This window comes from Macaca fascicularis, chromosome 7 (assembly GCF_037993035.2).
Source record: "Macaca fascicularis isolate 582-1 chromosome 7, T2T-MFA8v1.1".
NCBI lineage: Eukaryota > Metazoa > Chordata > Mammalia > Primates > Cercopithecidae > Macaca > Macaca fascicularis.
In genome coordinates this window covers 146,811,059-146,828,557 of record NC_088381.1, presented here as the reverse complement: position 1 = coordinate 146,828,557, position 17,499 = coordinate 146,811,059, and the positions used below count along the sequence as shown (strand labels likewise).

Here is a 17,499-nt window from a genome sequence, read left to right as displayed (position 1 = left end):
CACAGAATGCTCTTTTCCAAACGCTTCCAAGACTAGATCCTTCTTATCATTCAAGTATCAAATGTCCAAAATTCAAATATCATTCTTAGAAAAGCTTCCAGGGCAGTTTTATCTAAAGTTATACTTCCTCCCACCCCCCAGGCATTTACTTTACTCTATTTAATTGTATTCATTGCATTTGGCATTATTTGAACTCACTTATGTGTTTATGCATTCACAAATGTTAATGCAAGTCTCAAGGAGAGGAACCATGTTGGTCTTGTTCAGCACTGCATTACCAGCATCTAGAACTAAAAAATGCTTTAAATGAAGAGTTTTCCAAACTTCCGTGTGCCTATTGTTTGGAATCTTGGGTAGCTAGTCTGCTTTCCAAACATAATTTCTACAAATGTATCTCTCTTATGGTCCTAGAACAGGGATTAGCAAACTACGGCCCTTGGGCAAAATCTGTCCTACCACCTGTTTTAGTAAATAAAGTTGTATTGGAACCCTGCCTTACCCATCAATTTAGACACTGTCTATGGCTGTTTTGTGCTACAAGAGCATAATGGAGTAGTTGTGACAGGGCCATATGAATTTTAAACCTAAATATTCACTATCTGGCCATCTACAGAAAAAGCCAACTTCCATATAGACACTTTAGAGTGGACCACCAACTCTCCAGTTCTTAATGAAAATATTCAGATATGAAGTTTATTTAATGCCAATTACTCTAATGTGTGAGATGAATATTTAAGCAAGAACCTCATCATTGTTAGTTGAAGCAACATTCTCTCCAAACGAGAGTATAGGCTTGAAAGTTAGCCTGCCTTCCAAACATGTAACATGCCATCAATAGAATTGCTCTTGGTAGCACTTGGATCAATAATATTGAACTATAAACTAAGTGGTGATTTAGAAGGGAAAGCTAAACTAACATGTAATCACATAAAACGATGATAAAATCCTCATCAATAAACACTTGCTGGCTGCAGGTAATTGCGACATGAACCAACACTAGATGCAGAGGGTCCAAGTAAACCCGTTCTTTGGTACAAATCAATTTGAATGGCAGAACATTACCAAACCATAGCACAATGAATGTGTGCCTTCAAAGTCAATGGCAATAAAATCAGATACAACTGTGTATGTTGTTAAATAGAACGATGTGTTCTGTAAGTACAAGAAAAAGCTCTTCCATGAATGCAAATACTATATGAGGTCTAGCTCAGTTCCCCGAAGGGATGTTGTCATTTTCTTCGGACACTGTTTTGAGTGAGGCGTGGCCATGAGGCTGAGACAGCTAAGTAGCTCAGCATGTCTGCTCCCACTGCAGTGCCCCGAATCAGAGGGAAGGCAGGAACAAGGCAAGCCAGTATGGCTGCTCAGTGGTAGCCTACACAAATTACTTTCTTCGGCAAAACATTGAAAAATGGCATGGCCTGCCAGCCCTTAGGAATGGCAGTTATTATGACCTCAGCAAGTGTTTCACTTTCACTTACTAACCTGAAACCAATTTTCTCTTATTCTGTTCCAAATATTCTGCAGAATTTACTTCAAAAGACAGTTTTTTCTTTAAAATATTCTGATGGCATCCAATAGTTTTCCCATCATCTATTCTCTTTGAATGGGATTCATTGGACCCATATATACGTGTCCATATGTTAGAAAAAAGTGAATATAGAATAACAAATCAAAAATTAATTCTTTGTATAGCACTGTACTAAAGATGGTGAATGGGTAATTATTTCTGGAATGTTCTTTCGTATTTTTTTTTTTTTTTTTTGGTCCTCTCAGCCCAAAGGATTTCTGCAACAATGGTACATTGGTGTGTGAATATCCAAATTCTGCCTTCTAGTTGCTGATGATCAGCAACAGAAATGATACGGTAATTTAGGCCTTTGAAGGCTGAGGTATAGTAAAAATGGGCAAGGAGCCTGACGTTTCATTCACAATTGAGCACTGAGGAAGATAACATTTGGGAAGAAGTGAAGATATCATGACATAGGCGTGGATAAATATTGAAGATAACGTCTTCAATGGATAATATCCAAAATCAGGGAGAACTTATTTTTACTTGCAAAATTAACACTAGTCACAGACTTTAGTCTCTTCAACGGTGACATTCAGAAATAAAGCATGTGTCTACTGGCCAGGAAAATGTGATGGATTGTTTTATGCCGTTGTGCAAACCTTGATGGAAAACATAGTTCATAGGATACCAACTTTATCTTTAGCCATGAGGGAAGACATGCAGGAGCAATTAAGAATTTTTAAATGATAGTATTAACAGTACACCAAAATATAGAACAAACTAAATTTTGTATAATAGGCATAGTATGCTTTAGTGATTATATGGTAGACAAATATACCACCAAAACAAACAAACAAACAAAAAACCTTTGTTTCGGTAATTGGAGCTTCTTTATCTGTAAAATTCAGATAATACTACTACCTACTTTTAGAACCATATTCAAAGGTATGCAACCAGTGCAGTCACTTAGAACCTTGTGAGTTTCAGGCTCAGTGCTTTCTAGTCACTGTCTTGAAATGCTTAAGAATTTTATCTGTGAATTTATGTGTGTGCGTGTTTTTTCAAGTTCAGTGGTACAATGGAACATGAGCCAGGGACTTGGAGCCTTGGCTTAAATGGTCTTGCCTACCCAGACAGATTCTTGCTCATCCACTTTTCTGCCTCCCTCTAGCAACTGCTGCAGTCTTCTATCTCCACACAAAGAATCACGGCATGGGGTCATGAGTGCCTGTGAGGGTCTACAGTCGCTCCCTGAGCCTATCCCTATGTTTGACAGGTTAATGAAAAGATTGAGAAAGAAAGGAAAAAGGTTTCATTCTTCCTTTAGAACAAGGAGCTCACATTTTTATTTGGCACTAGATCCCACAAATAATGTAAATGGTCCTACATCCTCCATATCATCTTTGTGAGAATTAAGGGATCTAATACATGTGTCAATTGAAAACATTATGTGGTACAAGGTAAGTCCTCATTAAATATTGGCCTATATTATTGTTCTTGTTTCTTCTGCATATATTTCATCATAGGTAAACACATGCAATGCATGATACTCATCCAACTCAACTTTATTAGGGACAGAATAACCCCTCTGGGGTTCAACTGAATAGCCAATGCCTGTGACTTTGGTAGAGGAGGATCTTCTCTCTTAATAGTGTGACCTTACTTTCAGTGAGACAAAAGGCCCTGAATTTATTTCACATGAGATGCTAAACCAGCTGTCACAAAACTCTTCCATTAAAACCCCAGAAATTATCTTGGGTACATTCACCTTCGTCAAACAGAGATTGTTGTCCCATCTCCTATGAAACATTTTACAAAAGAAGCAATTCCATTTGACAAATCAGAAAGGTCAGACAAGTGCCCAGGAGGCCTGGGAAAACTGATGTTTCTATTGTTACAAGTTCAAATGATCAATGACACAAGGCCATAAGAACATCCATGTTTTTTGGTGCCTGTTTAGTTGCTGAGATGAAAAACATATGGTAGGGAGCTATGCTTCTGTTCAGAAATTTTTCTTCTTCATTCAGTGATATTGTAGTTATTACTACTAATAATGACGGCTTGGAAAAATCACCTCAAAACCAAAAACTAATTAATAGCAGAGCAGGTTTAACTGGACCTGAAGGTTCCATTCTTTCTATCACACAACTCTTCCACCATGTTGTTGTTTTGTTTTATTTTTCTGCTCTGAGTCATCATCTCCAATCTCGTTAAGGAACATTTTGAAGCTTACAGAAGCCTATAAAAAGAATACAGGAATGGGTACCAATTTTTCTTTTTCTTTTTCTTTTTTTTGGAGGCAGTCTGTCACTCTGTCACCCAGGCTGGAGTGCAGTGGTGCAATCTCAGCTCACTGCAACCTCCACTTTCTGGAATGGGTATAAAATTTCTATCCAGGGTGGGTAGAATTTGATATGTGTAAAACAATACTGCGCAAACATCATTTGTGCCTTAAATGTCTATTTGAACAATCAATCTTTAGGGAAAGGATGGATCCGATTTTTACTTTTTTAATTTTTGTGGGTACATAGCAGGTGTATATATTTATAGAGTACATGAAATATTTTGATACAGGCATATGATGTTTAATAATCATATCAGGGTAAATGGAGTATCCATCACCTCAAGCATTTACCATTGCTTTGTGTTACAAGCAATCTTAGTATTTTTTTTTAGTTATTTTTAAATGCACAATGAAATATTGTTGACTGTGATCACCCCATTGTGTTCAGGTTGCTTTGGAATCACATTTTCTTTATTTAAATTTAGACTTCTGACATTGTAGTATTTAATAAGGGTTTCTAAAAACATATTTCCCTTCAAGAGTTGGACAAATGCCCTCATTATGATAATCTATGGTATTTTCATCTGATCTGCTGAGATTTCTGTCTTTGTAAGTATGGAATAATTTTCCTCTTACTAAGAAATCTGTGTTTATCTACAGATTTCTCCTGTGGCTCAAAGCTTCAAGTCATTAAACTTACAATTGTTAATTCAATAAGTGTTCACTAATGCCTTCTATATGATTAGTACTGTGCTAGATGGTGAAGATACAATGATGAATATTACATTTCCCCAAATCAGGAGGAGTCCAGAGGTTGGTTCTGAAGATACCCATGGAAACAAATAAAGAATGGAGAACTAAAAATAAAATCCCAAGCCTGTTGGCTGAATGAACAGAATCCCCTATTGGCCAAGGAGTACCCAGAGAAACCTTAAAAACTAAGTTTCCAGCCATGATGGGCAGGGAGGGTAGACATGCCTTAGTATATTCATGCCTTAGCATACCCCTTCCTTATTCACTTTTAACCAGAATTCTTTCCTAAGGAGCAACAGAAACCAGCTCTGGAAAAAAAAGAAGCAGGTGATCCATTTTTTTTTTTTTGGGCGGGGGTGGGGGTACGGAGTTTCACTCTTGTTACCCAGGCTGGAATGCAATGGTGCAATCTCAGCTCACTGCAACCTCCGCCTCCCAGGTGCAAGCAATTCTCCTCCCTCAACCTCCCGAGTAGCTGGGATTACAGGTATGCACCACCACGCCCAGCTAATTTTGTATTTTTTAGTAGAGATGGAGTTTCTCCATGTTGAGGCTGGTGTCAAACTCCTGACCTCAGGTGATCCACCCGCCTTGGCCTCCCAAAGTGCTGGGATTACAGGTGTGAGCCACTGCACCCGGCCTGATCCATTCTTTTATTGTCTAGCCACAACCAGATTCTCCCTCCCTCTTTACAGTATTGATGTGACAGTTCATCTGTTTCACAAGGCATCCCTTCCTAAAAACCAACCACCATCTCTGAACCAGTTTTTGCTGAATTGTGGGGGATAAACACTGGCAATTTTCATATCCTCTGGTTTAGTTTTTGATGTCAAAGAGCCAAAAACTCCATCCTCAGATCATGCTAACACTGCTATTTTTTTTTTGAACGTGTAACCCATGAAGAGGCATGAAGCTCAATTGTACATTTTCATGGTTCTCCTTCCATAAATATTCATGACTCTTTCTATAGCACATTAAATATGTATATTCAGCCACCCTGCTCAGCATAAATTCCTGTTCCCTTTACCCCTGATCACCTCAAATGTGCTTGCTCTCAGCTTTTGCCAGAGGCTATGCTTCCCAGCCTCTGGGATGGCCAGCCTGCAAGCTGCAACCCTTTATGAGAAATAAAGTTCTCCTTTCCAAATTTATAAAACCCATGATTCTTTGTTTACAGCATATAACTGTGATGAGAGTTCTGAAAGATGTGCAAAGTTCCATGAGAACTTAGAGGTAGAAAAACCTAGACCTGCCTGGAGTAGAAGGAAGGTTTCATCTAGGTGGTGACCCCCTGGAGCTGTTATGAAGGATGAGCAGCCAGCCATTGGGAAGGCAGATACAGAGAGGAATGGTCTATAGGGCATACAGCAAAGCATGGACACAGAGGTAGTGTAGAAGAGCCTCGGGGATTGCAGCAGCCACAACCTGTTGGCTAAGACTAGAGGGCTACAGTACAATGGAAGGAGATAAGAGAGAGAGAGTACCAACATTACTATGAGAAGGTCAACAAAGCATCAGTCACGTGGAGAGTGACTCATCAGTGATAAACATAAGTTGAATTATTGCATTCTAATGTTACCCTCTTCTTAGCTATCTTGGTTCCTGAATAATAATTCCTAATTCATCTTTTATGCATCTCTAAATGCCAAGTACCTTTCAGTCACTGAAATAGACAATGCCTTCAAGACTGGTTATGACAAGCATGGGGCACCAATATGCCTATAGAGCTGAGCTGAGGGAGCTTGACTCTGGAAGGTCAAGATTTCGGAAAGACTACCTATAGAGATAGGATGTATTAGTGATTACAAGTGATCTCTTTCATTGGGACCATCAGCACTTGCTCAAGAGTAATGAATTTCATTCATTTAGGCATCAACACTTCAGCATACAAGTAGTAGAGACAATATGTACAATGGTGAGGAGCAGAGGCTTTGGAATGAAGCAGACTGAATCCGAAGCTAGGCAAAACATTCCACATGACTAAGTCTCGTTTCTTTCTTTCTCTCTCTCTCTTTTTTTTTTTTTTGTTTTGTTTTGTTTTGTTTTATGAAACAGAATCTCGCTCTGTCACCCAGGCTGGAGTGCAGTGGCACGATCTTGGCTCACTGCAACCTATACCTCCCAGGTTCAAGCGATTCTCCTGCCTCAGCCTCCCAAGTAGCTGGGATTACAGGTGTCCAAAACCATGCCTGGCTAATTTTTGTATTTTTAGCAGAGACAGCATTTCACCACGTTGGCCATGATGGTCTCAAACTCCTGGCCTCAAGTGATCCACCCACCTCGGCCTCCCAAAGTGCTGGGATTACAGACCTGAGCCACCACACCCAGCCTCCAAATGAATAAGTCTCATTTCTAAAATGAGGATAATGACACCTACCTTATAAGACTATGGTGAAGATTAAATAAGAAAATGTGAGCAAACTTCTTGTCCTATAGTGGCAGAAATCACTCAATGCTATTGTTTTTACTCTAGTAATTAGTAGCCACCTGTCAAGTGCATGCACTTTTTATAGCAATAGCAAAGATTGTCAAAGTTTATTGTAAATATCCTTGTACATGGACTTAGTAGCCTAAATTTTTTTGCTGTGACAAAGGAGAAAAAGGGTCCAGGAAGATATGGAGAGGGGAAAGAATGAAGTTGTATCTTCACTTAGTATTCAATACTCATGCCTTCCAAATGTTAACCATGAGATTCCTACTCCTTGTGTTTTCTTTCTTTTTTTTTTTATTTCTTTTTTTTTTTTGAGACGGAGTCTCGCTCTGTCGCCCAGGCTGGAGTGCAGTGGCCGGATCTCAGCTCACTGCAAGCTCCGCCTCCCGGGTTCACGCCATTCTCCTGCCTCAGCCTCCCGAGTAGCTGGGACTACAGGTGCCCACCACCTCGCCCGGCTAGTTTTTTGTATTTTTTTAGTAGAGACGGGGTTTCACCGTGTTGGCGAGGATGGTCTTGATCTGCCCGTCTCGGCCTCCCAAAGTGCTGGGATTACAGGCTTGAGCCACTGCACCAGGCCCTCCTTGTGTTTTCTATCAGATATGTAGGAGGGTGGATAAACAAGTCATGGATAAGTACCTGAGTACTTAACTAGTCATCAGGGTGTTACAGTATCTGGCTTTTCTATTTCTGGTGACTAGAAAGTTTTGTAAATTGGTTCTATTAGTAAAAGGGAGTTTGCTTGTCAATAACAATAAGTAAACCAAGCAGTTAAGTTAAACATTCCAAATACTGGCAGGTATACCTAGGCAATCTGAGTTTAATTTCAATTATCAATTTCTTTTTGTAAGGAAAGAGTAATCCTTCTCTAGCCAGTGATAATCGGCCCAGTGGCTGCATCATATTTTTTTAATCCATCTTCCTTTGTGTTCTCTTTTCTCTGTGAAATGGAAAAGGTACAGAATTTTTCCAGAGTTATACAACATACTACATATGTGTTGCTCCATTGTGAATACTACTTTGTGCCCCTTCCCTTTGTCTTTCTATCTGACACACATTTGCTGTTGGAAATACATCCATTAACACATTTATCTTGTTATCAAACAAGCAGAGCATTCCGTCTGCTGCTCTTACCCCTTCAGTCCTATGGGCATTGTCACTCTGGTCCGTGGGGCAGTTCCTTCCCCTCAGATTCTGGGGAGGAAAGGAAAGAAAGTGCCTCCTATCACAGGAAACCCCCTCCCAGAAAATAAGCAGGTCTTCCTCTCTCTCGCTTTTGTGTTTCAAATATTACTTATTACTATACTTGAACAGAGGAGCAACCCTCTGTTTATTGCTTTAGATTTTATCCTGCCCACACTTGTGGATAACACCAATTTCATTTCTCTGTCATCTCCTGGATTTCAGAAATAAATTTCATTCCATTCCTATTCATCGGTTTAGGTAAAAATATTCTTTCTAATTTGGTACCTTTGCAGTGACCCCTTTTTTACCCCATTAATCCTTTAAAAACAAAGTCCTGTGTCAATAATTAAGAGACAGCTTGATTTAGAGGACAAAAGAGTACTCACATGATGAAGGATTCTAAAACTAAATGTATAAAGACTCATGCCTGCCATTCATCACCTTGAGATTTTACGTTAAGCACTCTGTGTCCACGAGCCGTGGTTTCCCCATTTTGTAATATGTTGATATGAAAAAATGTGCTCCAGCAGGCCTATTGGAGGACCCTGAGTTCGTAACCATCCAAATATTTTGCTTTAGAGGACATGATCTCCATTACATTTTGCCCTTTTCTGGGACACATACACATTTTAATACTTTTCTGCTGAAATATACTTTCAGCCATGAAGGAAGGACACTGAGATTATTATAACTCAACACTGCACCTCTTACTTGCACCCCTTGATAGCCTCTCTCTTGTTGTCATCGTTCAACAGGGTCCCTTCCAGGAATCACTGAGGACAGTGCTGCTGACAGAGGGCTGGCACAGGCTTGGGGATGACAATGATTTTGTGAACAGATATTACGTAGTCAGATTTCCTCTGAAACAGCTTAATTTGGAGAAGGAAATGTATAAAATCTTCTTAGTTTTATTTCCCTAACTTCTAATAAACTCAGAGTTAAAAAGTTATGTGATTCTAGTAAGTCAACAGAACAGCCAGAAAATTACTCGATTTTTTATTTAGAAGTAACATCTCCTGGTCTGTAAAGTTTTCTTCCCAAAATCAGTTCTAAAATTGAAAACTGTGTTTCCTGAGATGCTTTGAATCAGTAAACAGACTTCTATTTTTGTGGCTAATTATTCGGGAAACTCCAGAATTCACGTTATAATATTATCTTTTATGATATGCATAAAAACAACTGTAATTTATATATGTGTTTATATGTACTTGTTATATACATTAGGCATAATGAAAGCAAAATGCATCCATTAACACATTTACCTTGTTACCAAACAAGAATAAAGAATTTAGGTTAATAATATTAGCTTACCAAATGGTCACTGTACATCCTATACCACACAGAGGTCAAATATTAAAAAGATACACTGAGGCACAATAAAAACTTTAAAGACCTTATTGAACAAATAGTGATTCATGAATTGGACAGGGAAGCGCTAAATCAAAAGTGGCTCAGGAGCTCCACTGAGGGAATGCAAAGAGCAGGCTTTTATAGGACAAATAGGGGAGTAAAGTAAAGAAAATATTCGATTGATTACAGTTACACTGTTGCCTTATTTGGCCTATCCTATTGGAAAGTACCTAGTTATATAATTATAAATTTGTTGGCTGCTTCTGATTAATTGAGCTTACATTCTGTTTTCTCTGAATATAGGTATTTATGAGTTGTAGCTCAAAATAACTTTTGCTCTTATTTGCAAATCCAGCAAAATAACTTTTGCTCTTATTTGCAAATCCAGCAAGGTTAGGGTCATTCACGAGGCCTAACTGGCTTTGCTCTGCTCAGGGATTTCTCAGGCCGTTTCCATTTAAATGTACTCTAATACCTCCTAATTTTCAAAATATAAACTGTGCCTAAAACTAATACGATCCTAATTCGGTGTCCATAAGAAATTAGTTCCAGGACCCTTGTGAATACCAAAATTTGTAGATGCTTAAGTTCCTTATATAAAATGGTGTCCTGTAGTATGTGCATATAAACTGTGTACATCCTCCTAGACTCTAAATCACCTCTAAATTACTTATAATATTTGACACAATGTACATGCTATGCAAATGGCTGTTATATGTATTTTATTTGTATTATTTTCTATTGTTAGTTATTTTTTATTGTTTTTGAAAATTATTTTCAATTTTTTTGTTGGTTGAATCTGCAGATGCAGAACCAGCAGTTATAAAGGAAGAACTGTACTGCCTGACTTTGTCACCTTGTATATCTGACTACAGCAATTAGACACATAAAATGGATTGGCGGCCGGGCGCGGTGGCTCAAGCCTGTAATCCCAGCACTTTGGGAGGCCGAGACGGGCGGATCACGAGGTCAGGAGATCGAGACCATCCTGGCTAACACGGTGAAACCCCGTCTCTACTAAAAATACAAAAAACTAGCCGGGCGAGGTGGCGGGCGCCTGTAGTCCCAGCTACTCGGGAGGCTGAGGCAGGAGAATGGCGTAAACCTGGGAGGCGGAGCTTGCAGTGAGCTGAGATCCGGCCACAGCACTCCAGCCTGGGCGACAGAGAGAGACTCCGTCTCAAAAAAAAAAAAAAAAAAAAAAAAAAAGGATTGGCATACATAAAGAAATCTTTGAAAGGTAGAAGGAAAACAGAAACAGTATTTTTACTCAAAATTACAGTCCCTGAAATATCAGCCTTTTAAAGGGGAGCAGAAACACAGCTTGCAAGGCTCCAAGCAAGTGGTCAGATGAAGGAGGGCAAATCAAAACAAAAAAATGTCACCATGTGATCTTTTCGCACATACCAGCTCCCCTTCTGTCTTCCTCCATGAGTGGAAGCAGCGTGAAGCCCTTGCCAAATGCAGCTGCCCAATCTTGAATCTTTCACCCACCAGAATCAAGAACCAAATAAACCTCTTATCTTTATAAATTACCTAGCCCCAAGTATTCTATTATAACAACACCAAATGGACTAGGACATAACTTATGAGGGCTTGTGCTTTTAACTTAAATTCTTTTTATTCTCCTCTTTTGCTGTTTCCTCTGCTTCTCCCTTTGACCAGACAAAGCATACTCTCTTTTGGAAACCACTTATTTGTAATTTAATGCCTCTAGTTCACATCACATTTACTTTTTAATTTGGTGCTAGATCCCATTCCCTTTATTCTTTCTAAATTTCATATGAAATTTACAGTTGAGGAAACTAAGAGTTGAAGTAACTTGTCAAAGACATGTAGCTCATTTGCGGTGTAGACAAGAGTCGAACCCAGGCTATTTGGCTCCAGTGCCCTCCTTGCTCTTTGTAATTGCACTAAATGCCTGTCTGTGCTGAGATCTCAATACAAATCAATAATAATATTGGAGATAAACCACACAAAATTACTATAACATATTGCTACTTTTCTACAATATCCCTGTTTATTAAAACAAGGTTAACATATGAAATGCTGCTACAGCAGATTGCTATTAAAAGATTTCTGGTATAAGTGGTCAACAAAGTCATGAATGACAATGATCCCTAAGTGTATTTGAAGATGTAAAAGGATGGAAGGAAAAGATCTATGGGAAATAAATATCTGACAGCAACATTTCTAAGAGCTATCTTAAGAAAATGAAAATACAGTTTGATAATATGATGCATGTTGCAAGTGTGAGGAGAAGCAAACACATATATTGCTGGTAGAAATATAACTTTGTAAAACCCCTTTGAAGTACAATTTGGTAATGTATATCAATATTTGTAATGCACTTGTCTTTTGACTCAGCAATTCTACTTTTAGGAATTTATCCAATAGACCTTCTTATACATGTATGCATTAACTAATGAACAAAAGTATATACTTCTTACATTTTTAATAGGAAAAAGTTGAGAAAAATTTAAATATAGGGTGCTGATTTACTAAAATATAGTATTCCCCTAAAATGAAATGATATGTGGCCATTAGAAGGAATAAAACAAACCTGTATATTCTTATATGGAATAGTCTCTAAGACATTTTAAGTGGAAAAATAAGTAAGATGTGGAAAAATATGTTGGTATTTGTGTCAAGAAGGATGAGGAACAAAAAGACAAGGAGAAGAAAGAGAAGAAGGATGTGGATATAATTATACGTTGTATACTCACTCATAGGCTATTCCTGAAAGAAGATACAAAAATCCCTGATACATTTGGTTGCCTTTGGGAAAAGGAGTCTGAGGACTACGATGAGTGGGAAGAATTTTTTACTATTTTGCCTTTTGTTCCATGTATAATCTTATTAACTATTTTAAAATAAAACCAATCTGAATTAATATTTATTAAGAAGTGTTTAATGTTATCTCTTTAGGAAGCATCCCACTATCATACTAAAATCTGGCTGTTATTGATACTATAAATATTCTTACACTTGAAGTGTTCTATGTGTTACAAGAAATATAAAACATACCAAAAGCAGCAAAAATATGCGTTATGAAGATAGAAACTCTCAAGTGTAACGCTTATAGCTTGCTTATAGGTTGACAGAGAATACTTTATTATACATAGGCTCTTGCTTTTCTATCTTTGCTAAGATTCTAATAAGTGGCATCTCCAGGCAAACAGCTGACAGTAATGATTACTTGACTTTTAAAATGGATACCAAAAAGGGTTCTACAATTTCCTTTGAGAATGGCTTTTAGTAGTGAAGAAGTCAGCCCTCCTTACTGGTCTGAGGCAAGAGTTTCTGAGTTAAAGGAACGAGCTAAACAATTCAGCTCTGAGATTCTCAGATAAACCATTTCTAAAGATGAAATAACATATTCTAGTACCACGGAGAGGAAAGACAGAGTAAAAGAGAAGAAAACCATAAAGTCCAGTATAACAAACTGCAGCTCACTAAACTATGCCTAAATTAAGCAATAACCACCCACATACTGTTGACTTTTCCAAAGCACTGGAAATGGAGTCTGCTTAGAAACTCAAGGCAGAGAAGCTAAGGGAAAAGGTGGGGAAAAAAAAAAAAAAAGAAACAAATTATCCAAGCAAGTCCAAGAGGAGAAATACTCAAACACCAGTAGCACTGGGAGATAAAATTTTCAGATATCATATCCTTGTGATATTATTTTCATACATCTCTGAGATTACTGTGCACCTCTATGATGAATCAAAGATATCAGCATATATAGGGAATAGACTAGATCATCAAAGCTATTCTCTGACACAGATAATCTACTGTGGCACTTGAGTGTCTTAAGATCAATATATTTTTGTACAGCAGCCTATTTCCTTTCTCCTCTGTGTCTAAGAAGAAAAAATAAACCTTGTCACAGATAAATTAGTGAGTCTTCAGGTTCAAAGTAATTAGTGAGAGAGGCATTGTTACATATACCTAAATAATCAGGCATATACACAAACTCACAATTCCCATGCCACATATACACTCCATTTTAGAAAGATAATGAAGATGGTCACGACACAGAAGAATTAGCGTTTGAGAGGAAAGAGAGATAGAAAAGGAAAGAAAAAGTTGAAATTCATTAATATGTGTTTACTACATTCATTCAAGCTATACATATATTTAATTATTATTAGTTCTCTATATTCATTCATACTGCACATGGCTTGAAAGGGATAGAATAAATAGTGACTAGGAAAGCACAGGGCAGAGGCACAATCAGACAAGGTCAAAGACAAAAAGTCATTTTCCATACTTTCACTTGCACACTCATGACACCAATGAGCAGTTCATACCTGTTTTCAGAACTGCATGTCTCTTAGGTTACTGCCAGCCTTATGGAACTAGAGCCATAGGAATGGGTCATTTCCTCCAGAAATTCCCCAGAAAACAGCCCTGGTTCTTTCTGTTTTTGTTTTTGTTTTTTTTTGTTTTTTTTTTTTTTTTGAGATGGAGTCTCGCTCGGTCGCCAGGCTGCAGTGCAGTGGTGCAATCTCGGTACACTGCAACCTCTGCCTCCCTGGTTCAAGCGATTCTCCTGCCTCGGCCTCCCGAGTAGCTGGGACTACAGGTGTGCACCACCACACCCGGCTAATTTTTGTATTTTTAATAGAGATAGGGTTTCACCATGTTGGCCAGGATGGTCTCGATCTCTTGACCTCATAATCCACCTGCCTTGGCCTCCCAAAGTGCTGGGATTACAGGCGTGAGCCCCCATACCCAGCCAGCCCTGTTTTCTTTAGTAGTGTTCCAGGTCACCCTGGAGTTCAATTCACCATGATGGCTGCCAACTCTGTTGTTCTTTTGCAATTTAAAAATAAATTCTAAGCTAGAACTATATTTATTAAGTGTCTTTAAATACATTCCTGCTAGATGAATAAAATTCAGCAATGAACTTGATTCATCCAAAGACCTTGATTTGCACATTCTCTAATATAGGTTTATTGATAGTAACTAGAGAGGAATTTATGGTGTGGTATTCTTGGAGGATTTGGAAAGCAGGGGTAGTAGGATTTGTAATGAATAATAATGAATATATCATAGATATGAGGAAAGACAAAGTATTAAAAAAAGAGAAGTTAAGAAAGGGAGAAAGAACAGCTGATTAGAAAATTGTTTTTGCTTCTCGGTAGGAAATACTTGGCATGGAACTGGGCCATAGTCTCTGACAAAAGGGCCAGGAAGCGAAGTCAAAAGGAAGAAGGCTAGAAGAAAACTGCTTTTTTTCCCCTCAAGATCACTGTTCTCTCTCATGGCCCATTGTTTTCTCTTGATACTGGAAGATCATCCTTCTTTTTCACGCTCTTGTCTCCATTAAAGAGTATCACAGAATGCCTTGGAAATAGCCATTTCCCAGAACAAACAACATTTTATGGCAGATGAACAGAGAAAAAAAATAGCCGATGTCATTTAGTATTTTACCCAAGTGACTTTTCAGAGGACAGGCATTCTAAAAAAGAATGACTGAAAAAGTTCACAAACTTATAATCCACCTTGATTCAAATTTAATTCAGTATTTCCCTTCAAGGGGGAAAAAAAAAGAAGTTCTGTTTTGAAAATTAAGCAAGGTACCCTATGACTTCTACTGAAATAACAGCAAGAGGTAAGGCTGAGGGAAAGCCTCCTCCCTCTCAAACCCAGGGTGCAAATACTCTCATGGTTGAAAATCAGATAAGAGTAAGGACCTGCACACCTATCACAGAGACAACTTGAGATCCTGTAACAGGTCAAGCTATGAAATCTGGCATGGAGTCTATAAGATGAAGGGCTTAGAAATTTGAATCACATATACCCTTTCTCTCCAAATTTAATTGCATAGTCTTCTCAAACTTTTCCACTCAAATGCCAATAATACCAGGGATGGAAGTGGAGAAGATTCACACACACACACAAAAAATGAAATGTCTTTGAATTCTTATGTTTTTTTTCTTAAAGATTTATGCTTATTTGTATTCTTCTGCATAATATATCAGTTTGGTTTCAATTTAAACTTTTACTCCGTATTAACAATTAAAATTAGCTTCAGAAAAAAATGTACTATATTTGCTTTGTGACTCTACCTAACCCTAGATACATGGTTACATTGTTTAGCTCTAAAGGTGTTAGATTAGTTTAAAAGACCCACGTGCATTTGTTTTTTCTAGTCAAACACTGTTCAACCAGTGAGCACTGTATTATTTCTCTGATATTAAATTTCCAACAAAATTAATGTTCTTAATACATTAAAGGTTTATTGTGAAAATCTCAAAAATAATTTCCAAAATCTAATCTTGATTGTTTATGACAGTATTGAATTGAAATCTTTCCAATTGAAAGGTATATTCTTTCTATACTTTGTGATCAAAGCTGGGAATATAACGTTGCTGACATATTTTCCTCTCAATGCTGTTTTTGGTGGATGTAAATAGAAAATATTTTATCAGATTAAGAAAACCTGCTGTCATCTGTGTCACTGTCTTCCCAACAGAGATAATCCTGGAAGTTGTCTTATGATGATTTTCCATGGCTGATCATGTGAAATATGTGGGATTGACTTCCTGAGAAAGTGTGGATAGAGCATCAAAAGCAAATCCTGACATCCTGATTAAATAACTGCCTCAGTTCCCTGTTCTCCAAATAAGTCTCTGAAGCTAGAAGATGCTAGATGTAGCTTTGGATACAAGGCTTTCCACCTTCATGCTGAGTTTCCACCTTATTTGCTTCTGAAAACCAATGTAAAAGGAAAAGAGAAAATATTTCCATAGAAATGCTATTAAAAATTTTTAAAGAAGACACAAATGACTATATAACAATTTATCTGATTCCACTGACATGAAATGTCCAAAAAGGCACATTTATTGGAACAGAGCACACCAATAGTTACCTAGGACCATGGGTAGGAGCAGGGATTAGCTACAAATGAGCAGAAAGGAAATCTTGGGGATGATGGAAATGTTCTAAAATGTTATTGTGGTGATGTTTGGACAACTTTATAAGTTTAATGATAGTCTTTGAACTGTAGGTTTATGATGGGTAAATGTAGTGGTATGAAAATTATATCTCAATAAAATTGCTTTAAAAAAAAACAAACAAACCAAAAAAACAGGAACTGAAAACTCCAGGCTTTGGAGAGAAAGGATGTTTCAATTAGGCTCTTAATGATCTAAATATCAGGCAAATTTCTGGCTAATTAGAAATATTTAAACACAGAAAATAGAGCATTGCTTAAAATAACTGTAAGAGATGCCAAGACAAGGAAAAGCACTCTATTTAGTAAGCAGTTGCTTCTGTCGATATTTTAAATTTCTTCTTTTTGTGTTAACTTAGATGGAACATTTGCCTCCCAAAAAGTAGAATTGGGCTGTATTAGTTTGTCACGCCTATATCTTCCACCAAGAAAGAAGTTTAGCACCTATAAAAGACTTACTACGATAGAATCAACAAGAAAACCAAATATAAAAGTTGGATTTCTCCTTTTTGTTCCTAAAGAAAGACCCTATTGAGGAAAGAATTTAAAAAATGATGAGATACTATGGAGAATGACATGTACTAGATATTCAACTAATCCAGTGTTTCTTCCTCTGGGTGCACTAGCCAACTACATTTCCCAGCTTCCCTTGCATGTAGGATGGAGTCATGTCTAGCAAACAAAATATAGATAGAAGTGATGTTTGTTACTTCCAGGCAAGGCAATAAAACCTACTGCACAACCAGCCAAGGTCTCTGTCTCTCTTCCCTACGGATACAGCCAGAAGTAAAGAACTCCAAGGTGGTGGACCCATCTCATGGAAGGATCCTAGATCTCTGAATTACCTCTTTGAAGAGAGCTGTCTGGGAAAACGGCCCAATTAGCACTGGACTTGGACTGAACAAGAAATAAACCTTTCTTTTGTTGAGCCATTATAATGTTGGGATTGCTTGTTAAAGTAGTATTAATAAGCTTAATATAATATGCTATAGTACTCAAAGCATATTTCTTCTTTTTTTTCC

General features: G+C 37.7%; 1 protein-coding gene across 47 annotated transcripts in view; it reads right to left on the bottom strand.

The window, feature by feature from the left end:
* Window positions 1–17,499, bottom strand: part of NRXN3 (neurexin 3) — a 1,719,470-nt gene that overhangs the window by 1,032,894 nt on the left and 669,077 nt on the right. The window lies entirely within an intron of this gene.